This window comes from Phocoena phocoena, chromosome 10 (genome assembly GCF_963924675.1).
Source record: "Phocoena phocoena chromosome 10, mPhoPho1.1, whole genome shotgun sequence".
Lineage (NCBI taxonomy): Eukaryota > Metazoa > Chordata > Mammalia > Artiodactyla > Phocoenidae > Phocoena > Phocoena phocoena.
In genome coordinates, this window is record NC_089228.1 from 67214221 (window position 1) to 67224580 (window position 10360).

Consider the following 10360-nt stretch of genomic DNA (forward strand, 5'->3'; position numbering starts at 1 on the left):
AAAAGGAACAGGTAAAATTAATTTTAATAATATACTTTATTTAACCAAATGTATCCCTAAATAAATCCCAATGTTATCATTTCAACAGGTAGTCAATATAATTATTAATGAAATATTTTATATTCTCATTAATGTAAGTCTTCAAAATCTGGTATGTATTTTACACTTGCAGCACATCTCAATTCAGACTAGCCACATTTCTGGTGCTCAGTAGCTACATTTGGCCAGTGGCTACTGTACTGGACAGTAAATGCAACAAAGTGGTATTGCAGCTTTAGAGGAAGAAGCAAGAATTGAAAAGAAATGGCTTTTAGAGAAAAACAATAAGCAGCTATCTCAGCTAGAAAAACCAAGGTAGGGGAAATCATCAAGTAAAATTCTGATTCATCATTTTTCAAATGTACCACATTTTCCAGTGTAGAATGCTATTACAAATTTTGATTATTGTAATTTGGGCCAGATTAGGAGAGAGGGAGTTGTGGGATGAAGGGTAGTGTGTGCCTGGGCATTTTTAGTGCCTTAGGCTGCCTGACATTTTAATTATACTCATCAGGCAATCTTCTAACCTTAATTTGATTTCTCAAGTAAACTTTTCAATGGGAAAAGGATATCCTCTCCAGCAAATGCATCAGAGCCAGATCAGCCCTGGATAAAATTATTAAATTACTAAATGGGCAAAGTTGACAATCAAGATGTAGTTTCGGGGTGAGAGTCTTACTTGAAAGAGCTTGCTGACAGCCTTACCCATCAGCACATTGTGAAACTGTCATTTTGTACTGGGTGTTCACGTGACATTGCTAGATAACTGAGAATAAAATATCTAACCATGGTCTTTTTTTATTAATTAATTTATTTTTAAATTTTGGCTGTGTTGGGTCTTCGTTGCTGTGCACGGGCTTTCTCTAGTTGCAGCAAGTGAAGGCTACTCTTCGTTGCAGTGCGCGGGCTTCTCATTGCGGTGGCTTCTCTTGTTGCAGAGCACAGGCTCTAGGTGCGAAGGCTTCAGTAGTTGTGGCACGCAGGCTCAGTGGTTGTGGCTCGAGGGCTGTAGAGTGCAGGCTCAGTTGTTGTGGCGCACGGGCCTAGTTACTCCATGGCATGTGGGATCTTCCTGGACCAGGGCTCCAACCAGTGTCCCCTGCATTGGCAGGCGGATTCTTTACCACTGCACCACCAGGGAAGTCCCTAACTGTGGTCTTCTTTTTTTTTTAGAAATTGACATTTTTTAAAATAAATTTATTTATTTTATTTATTTATTTTTGCGCTGGGTCTTTGTTGCAGCACTCGGGCTTTTCATTGCGGTGGCTTGTTGCGGAGCATGGGCTCTAGGCGGACGGGGTTCAGTAGTTGTGGCACGTGGGCTCAGTAGTTGTGGCTTGCGGGCTCTAGAGTGCAGGCTCAGTAGTTGTGGCACACGGGCTTAGTTGCTCTGCAGCATGTGGGATCTTCCCAAACTAGGGCTCGAACCTGTGTCCCCTGAATTGGCAGGTGGACTCCCAGCCACTGTGCCACCAGGGAAGTCCCCAACCATGGTCTTTTAATATAAACAATCGAGAATGTTGGACTTTATTTTCCCCAAATAGGTTTGTATTTTAATACAATTATTACCAAACAGTTCTACAGGATGTTATGAGATATTTATTGAAAAATAATCAATGCTAATTATACAGCCATCTTTCAGTATCCATGGAGGATTGATTCCAGGATCCCCCTTGGATATCAAATCCACAGATGCTCAAGTACCTTATATAACATGGCACAGTATTTACATATAACCTATGCACATCCTCCCATATACTTTAAATCATCTCTAGACTACTTATAATACCTAATACAATATAAATGCCATGTAAATAGTTATAAATATAATGTAAATGCTATGTAAATAGTTGACAGTCCACAGCAAATTCAAAGTTTTGCTTGTTGAAACTTTCTGGAATTTTTTTTTCCCGAATATTTTCCATCTACAATTGGTTGAATCCAAGGATGCAGAACCAGTGGATACAGAGAGCCAACTATATATTTCATATAAAATTTATTTTTAAATATATCTAAGAAAAACACTATGCTCTTTTATATAGTTGTTAGTATAACTGCCTTTAGAAAATGCTGTGCCTACCTGAAAACTTTAGGAAATCCCAGGATTCTTGAAAGCATAATAATGGGAGGCACATGGAAGCCTAAGCAATCATTGAGCTGATATATGTTGTCTATTTAATAATCATTGGTTTATGTTATTAGGTATCTTATTTCAAAATATATTTATGATATTTTTCACTTAATAAAGTTGTTTTATCTACTTTGTTTGGAGGTTGTTCTAAAATAACGTTTTAAATATATGTGAGTGAAGTTTTTATCATTTCTTGCAGCAACTAATTCATCTATGGATTCATATTTTGCTGTCTATGTGTGGTAAGCTGAATAATGGTACCCCCAAAGATGCCCACATCCTAATTCCCAGAACCTGCGAATATTTTCCTTTACGTGGCAAAATGGACTTAGCATATGTGGTTAAATTAAGGCTGTTGAGAAGCAGAGATTATCCCGGGTTATCTGGGCCTGGCCTAGTCATATAGCTCTTTATAAGAGGGAGGCAAGAGAGTCAGAGTCAGAGAATGAGATGGAAGCAGAGGTCAGAGTAATCTGAGAAAGGGTCTATCATCAATTCTCGGCCTTTTGGCTAAGATCAAGTGTAGAAAGGGTCTATGAGCCAAGGAATGCAGGCAGCCTCTAGAAGCTAAAAAAGGCATGGAAACTGATTCTCTCCTAAAGCCTCCAGAAGGAATGCAGCCCTGCCAACTCATTTTAGACTTTCAACCTCCAGAACCATAAGATAATAAATTTGTGTTGTTTTAGGCCACTCAGTCTATGGTAATTTGAAACAGAAGGAATAGAAAACTTATAAAATATGTTACTTGAGCACAATATTATATTATTGCCAGTACATAATAATTTAAAAAGTGTTCATTATAAAATAAATTTGGGAGATGGACAAGAGCCCATATTATAGTGTTTTCATATCAGTAATTAGACAATTATAATAACTAGGATTGTTGAACTCTAAATAACTACTTATTGGTGGCAGCAATACATTAATTATTAAATTATTTATTTAACATTAATTTATAAATTAAGCTACAAATCTTTATAGCGAGCAATGTATGTTATCAACAATGAAAAACATATATGGACCCCCTACTGAATACCAGGCATTACCCTAGAAGCTAGCAGTTAACAAGACAGAAATGGTGCCTTCCCTTGTGGAGGTGACAGTCTAGCAGAGGAGATAGGCATATATACTAATTAGAGTCATGGCAGGTATTATGAGAATCTACCATGGGGATGGTACCTAACCTAGTCTGGGTGGTCAGGAAGGATTTATCTATGAATGATGTTTAAACAGGGACCTAAAAGATGACTTGGAATTGGCCAGGAGGGAAGATAAGGGAGGGGAAAAGGTCTCAGAAAGCTGGGACACCAAATGTAAAAGCCCAGCAGCAGTAACGAATTCAAGGCATTTGAAGAACTAAAAATAAAAACAGTGAAGGCTTTTCAATTCAGGGTAGTTGAGATCTTCCCCACACCACTTCCCTCAAAAATAAAAAGGAGGGAAAAAAACCCAGAAACACAAATTTCATCTTTATTGAACTGGTAATCACCCCAAACTACAATGCATGAAAATGGAAAATGGATGGAGAGTGATAAAGGACTTAGCAGACCCAAGCAAGTTCACGTCTAAGTGGTGGGGAAGACAAAACCAAGGAGAAGCAAGGCAGGTCACCAGAAGGGACCCTGGAAAGACTCAGGAATTGGAAGCAGGTAAGACACAGGAGGAAATCAGAGGAGCGGAGATGGAAGGAGTGTAGTGTTGAAAAGAGAGATTTGTTTGAAAATGTGTTTAAGAAGTGGTCAGATCCCCAGGTCCCGACTCCACCTGATATAATCAGGCTACTACTTTTACCTTCATGTGAAACAAGAAACGCCACCTCTGGAGAAAGTAAGTCTGAGGAGTTCTAGATGTGGGGACATCGGCATACATCAGAGTGGGAGTGAGATGTCTTACTGAATAGAGAGGAATTAAGTCTGAATCTGAAAATGAGACACCCAGGCCTCTTCTCTTGCTCACATACAGAACTTCACAGCCAAGTTCTACTCTCAAGCAGAAAATAAAGTGTGCTTCTCAGGAAAAATTAACCATGCCAGAGAAAAGAGCCCTGACATTTAGGGGACCCATAGGAAAAGTCTACAGTGAATCCCTTCAATTGACAAGACTCAAACACATACTCGGGGCACCCAATCAGCTTTTAGGACTTTACTCTTAAAATATAAGTGAACAAAAATCATCAGATACTTCAACATAAAAAAATTAAAAACCTGCAACATGTGAGAATCAAGGGGGAGAGGAATCACAGGAAATAGAGACAATGCAAGGAGCATAAAAATACTTCAAAGAAAGCATAGTATCAGAAAAATATATCCATGGAACAAGAACAGGATGCTAAAAGAAGAAATAACCTAAGAGCAAGAAAGAGCAATTGGAAATAAAAATACTGTAATAATTAAAATTCAGTAAAAAATTATATACTGAAAGATAAAGACAAAGAAATCCTCAAAGTAGAATGGCCTTGGAAATTGTTACAGGTCTGAAACAATCATGAGAACGTTCTGCAAGCTAACTGATCTCTGTTTTACAATTGGTATTATAGGGAGATAAAATGGTGGGCAGATGGGGAGCACTACCCTAGATTAAAAGAAGCTAAAGAAATAAAACAACCAAATGCGATATATGAACTTTGGATCCTGGTTTAAAAAAAAAAAAAAGGCTATAAAACAGTGTTCTAAGGTCCTTGCATTGTCCAAGGAGAGGTAAAATATAAATTTAAATTTGTTATACTTAGAGAGTTATACTTTTTATACGATATAAAATTAGATATATGTGATTATTGGCCTCATTTCTTTACCCTGCATCCACATCTCTGCCATGGCTTCATGAGACTGGGGCAGGAGTGACAGTGTGCTGGTTTTAAACCTAGGCCCGAAGAAGCCTGATGTGTTTCTGCTTGCCCTTTCGCACCTCTGCCATCTCCATGGGAAGAGTTTTCCCTGGGTAACTGCTGCCCTTCAGGCTGAGCATCAGAAAGAGTGCAAAACAAAAGACAGCAGAACATCAACAGGCTAGAATTAGATTCTTTTTTTACCCTGCCTTTCTCCCAGAGAAAGAGAATTAGCGCTTCTTTATTCCACTCCCTATTTTCCAAATTTACTAAAGGAGCATAAATTAGTTTCATTCACAGAAAGAAAAAAAAAAAAGTTACTAAAGAAATGAAATCATGAATTCTTTTTGCAGAGTAATGCATATTTGTTTCTCCCAAGAAATGAATTTATCAGAGTGCCTTGCACACAGTGGATGGGCAATAAATATTTGTAGAATGAAAAAAGGAACTCCCTTAACTCACCTCTCCTGGCTTCTGCTGCGATTCTCTTTGTTCTTAGCCTTTCTCTCCCTTCTAAGACTAGCTTCCTCCTTCTCCCACTCCCAGTTTCGCTCTCCCTTTCTGATTCTTCCTTCTCCTTCCCTACCTCTTTGTCATTCTCTCTTTTCCTTCTCCCTAAGTCTAATTTTCTCCTCCTATACTTCTCTCCTTTCCTTTTTCCTTCCCCCTTTTTTCTTTTTAATTTGATATTGCCTCCCCCTTTCCTTTTTCTCTCCTTTCCCCTTCTCCTTAATTGGGATTTCTCCTTCTTAGCTAGACATAATAAATAGTTATTTATTATGTTTATTGAAAGTGTATTATTTATAGAAATTTATCCTGTTTTTAGCATTTAAATAATTTTAAAATGTAAAAATATATCTGTATGTGTACTTAATTTTTAGGAGCTATTTTAATAACACATTAAAAACTAAATTAAGTTGCTTTTTAATTATGTGTGACTCTCCTTTGACTTTTCAGTGGTTCAGTGGCTCTGGGTAGAAGAGTTTCACCACCTTTATTTTTATTTATTTTTTTAATTCTTGTTTTTTTTTCCTTTTTTGGCTGCATTGGGTCTTCATTGCTGTGCGCCATATTTCTCTAGTTGCGGTGAGCGGGGGCTACTCTTCATTGCGGTGTGCGGGCTTCTCACTGCAGTGGCTTCTTTTGTTGCAGAGCACAGGCTCTAGGCAGCGGGCTTCAGTAGTTGCGGCTCGTGGGCTCTAGAGTGCAGGCTCAGTAGTTGTGGCGTACGGGCTTAGTTGCTTTGTGACGCGTGGGATCTTCCCAGACCAGGGCTCGAACCCGTGTCCCCTGCATTGGCAGTTGGATTCTTAACTACTGTGCCACCAGGGAAGCCCCAACCACCCTTATTTTATACCTTTTCAAAAAAGGAAATGTTTGGGATTTCCTTGGTAGTCCAGTGGTTAGGACTCTGCACTCTCACTGCCAAGGGTCTGGGAACAAAAATCCCGCAAGCCACGCAGAGCGGCCCCCCAAAACAAACCTTAAAAAAAAAAAAAGAAATGTCCTCCAGTGACTTTCAAATCTTCAAAAGTCTCCTTACTTGGACAGACAATATTTTCACATGTAACCAAGGTCATCTTTCGGAACTTTTGGAGCCTAGGCCAAATTCCACTTCCTGACCCACCTTCCCATATATATTTCTCTCCAATTAGAATCAGTTTACAATGAGCATTTTGGGCAAACTTGAAAGAAAATAAATCACAATCATGCGTTGGTCACTGATCCTCTTAAGATCTTAGATTCCTTCTCATCAAGTGAAAAACTTGGCACTGATGATTTCTAAGGCCCCTTTCACATTTGGCATTTCATGACTGAATTCTAAAGAATGGAATTTCTAAAAGGGAAACACGAGGCCCAAAGGGTGGATTTTCTAAGGAATCCTAGAATTTCAAAGCTTGAAATTGCTCTCTTCAACCTCGTTCATATATTACCATCATGTGATTAAAAATCAAAGAGCAGCTAAGGAAGGACTCAGTAATTCCTAATAATTCCTTCCAGATTCAGCCTAGGAGTGTGTGTGTGTGTGTGTGTGTGTGTGTGTGTGTGTGTGTTTGCAACCTCTTAAGAATTAGAATCTATGAGGGTACTTACTGCACCGTTAAAAAAAAAAAGCGCTAAGAGGGGCTTCCGTGGTGGCACAGTGGTTGAGAGTCCGCCTGCCGATGCAGGGCACACGGGTTCGTGCCGCGTTCCAGTCCGGGAAGATCCCACATGCCGCAGAGCGGCTGGGCCCGTGAGCCATGGCCGCTAAGCCTGCGCGTCAGCCTGTGCTCCGCAACGGGAGAGGCCACAGCAGTGAGAGGCCCGCGTACCGCAAAAAAAAAAAAAAAAAAAGCGCTAAGAAAAGGACATATTTGACAGAGAACCAAATGTCCCCTTAAGAAAAGACGTTAAATTCTCTTTAAAATAATAACTATTGTTGTCAACTATTATGAATAAAAGGAGGAAATATTGAAAATATCTTGTCACTATAAAATATTTTTATTTTCATTCAAACTGCATCATAAATGCTAAGGAGGGCTTCCCTGGTGGCGCAGTGGTTGAGAGTCCGCCTGCTGATGCGGGGGACGCGGGCTCGTGCCCCGGTCCGGGAAGATCCCACATGCCGCGGAGCGGCTGGGCCCGTGAGCCATGGCCGCTGAGCCTGCGCGTCTGGAGCCTGTGCTCCGCAACGGAAGAGGCCACAACAGTGAGAGGCCCACATACCGCAAAAAAAAAACAAAAAAAAAAGTCATAAATGCTAAGGAAACCTGTATATATATTTTTTTTATTGGAGTATAATTGCTCTACAATGTTGTGTTAGTTTCTGCTGTACAATGAATTGAATCAGCTATATGTATACCTATACCTCCTCCCTCTTGGACCTCCCTCCCACCCCCGCCATCCCACCCATCTAGGTCATCACAGAGCACCAAGCTGAGCTTTCTGTGCCTTATAGCATGTTCCTGCTAGCTATCTATTTTACGCATGGTAGTGTATAAACCAGTATATTTTGATATGCAAACAATTTACAGTTGACATTAAGGAGGTCAATTTTATCTCACAAAAAAGTCTTTTGGTGTTCCTTTTAAAGATAATGTTGGTTTGGATGGAGTGTGTATATAACATTAATACTAATAGAGCCTTAAAATTTTCTAGTGCTTTGAGGTTATAAAATACTTTCGTATACATTTTTTTTTTTTTTTTGCGGTATGTGGGCCTCTCACTGTTGTGGCCTCTCCCGTTGCGGAGCACAGGCTCCGGACGCGCAGGCTCAGCGGCCATGGCTCACGGGCCTAGCCGCTCTGCGGCATGTGGGATCTTCCCGGACCGGGGCATGAACCCGTGTCCCCTGCATCGGCAGGCAGATTCTCAACCACTGCGCCACCAGGGAAGCCTCGTATACATTTTGATTATGTTTTCTTCCTTCCACATCCTCATGGCAGAGGTAGGTCAGTTATCTTACAGACTGGGAAACCCAAGCTTATGGGTGACTTGCTCAGTTAGTAACTGGTGGAATGGCCTCAAACTGAGGTCATCTGGCTCTTTTTCCAATGTTTTGTTCTTTGTTTTTTCACCACGTCATACTGCCTTATGAATCTGATACCACTTCATGTTTCTGTACTTCCTTTTCATGTACCTTGTACATTCACAAACATTGACTTATTTCCAGGTAGGCGTCACAACTCCAAATAAGCAAGGAGAACAGTTTGTTTGGGATCCTTGTCGACAAGCAGAAGAAACCTTTCTGAATTTGCCTAGTTCCTATTATTTATCTTATTGTTTATCTGTTTGTTTTCATTACAAAGTTTCTCAGAGAGCAAAGGTAAGGGGCCAGCACACATGCTTTGGTAAACAGATTTTGTCTTTTTTTCAGTTATTGAAAGTTTGGCGGAAGGAGGAAGTGTGATTTGAGCAAAGTAAAAGAACCTGGAGGTTTTATGTGTTGGCTCAGTGGGTGACTGGAATCTGTTTTGTGATCCTAAATGTCACTGGTTCAAATCCTAGTTTGAAGAATGTATATTTTGGGGCTTGTCTCTTTGTTTGCTTTTTCAAGTGCAGTTGTTGGTTTTTTTTAATATTTATTTATTTATTTATTTGGTTGTGCTGGGTCTTTTAGTTGTGGCAGGTGGGCTCCTTAGTTGGGGAATGCAAAAACTCTTAGTTGCAGCATGCATGTGGGATCTAGTTCCCCTACCAGGGATCCAACTCAGGCCCCCTGCATTAGGATTGCAGAGTCTTAACCACTGCACCACCAGGAAAGCCCCTCAAATGCAGTTTATTTAAAACACATGTAAGGGTAACAAAAAAAAAGAAAACTTCCCAGCATTCTCAGTATTGGGCTCAAGAATGAGACTTGTGGGGACTTCCCTGGTGGTCCAGTGGTTAAGAATCCACCTTCCAATGAAGGGGACGTGGGTTTGACCCCTGGTAGGGGAACTAAAATCCCACATGCTGTGGGGCTAAGCCCACGGGCCTCAAATACTGAGCCCTCTGAAGCCCACACACTGCAACAAAGAGGCTACGTGCCACAACGAAAGACCCCGCATGTCACAACTAAGACCTGACACAGCCAAATAAATAAATTTAAAAAGAAAAAGAATGAGACTTGTGTGTTCGTAAACAGGGGCACTGTGAGTGGTCAGAGCTGGTGCACCAGATTGGAAGGTCAGAGTCTGTTTGTAAACTGATAACAAGAGTAATGAGAGATGAACGTATCATCAGTTTACACATGGCCTCTGCCGAAGCCCGGGCTAACACGTACATTTTCTGGCTCCCCATTCTGAACCCCACAGGACTTCTATTTACAGAGGTTTATTTGATTCTTGAGTCTCAAGTTGAGCATTCTATTCTATGTACTTTTAAAAAGTCATAGAGGGACTTCCCTGGTGGCACAGTGGTTAAGAATCTGCCTGCCAATGCAGGGGACATGGGTTCAAGCCTAGTCTGGGAAGGTCCCACATGCCGTGGAGCAACTAAGCCCATGAGCCACAACTACTGAGCCTGTGCTCTACAGCCCGTGTGCCGCAACTACTGAAGCCCACGCGCCTAGAGCCCGTGCTCCGCAACAAGAGAAGCCACTGCAATGAGAAGCCCGCACACTGCAACCAAGAGTAGTCCCCACTCTCTGCAACTAGAGAAAGCCCACGCAGCAACGAAGACCCAATGCAGCCAAAAATAAATAAATAATAAAATTTAAAAAAAAAGTCATAGAATTCTGAGATGAATTGTCTTGGCCTGTGGGTGGGAAAGGGAGGGAGTTCATGCCCCCAACAAAATCTCAATGGGAAATGTTAATAGATTACTCTCCTGACAGTTATTGGAATTTAACAATTAAGCTTCAAGAAATTGTTTTAGTATCCTTACCTTTCATCATTCCATTT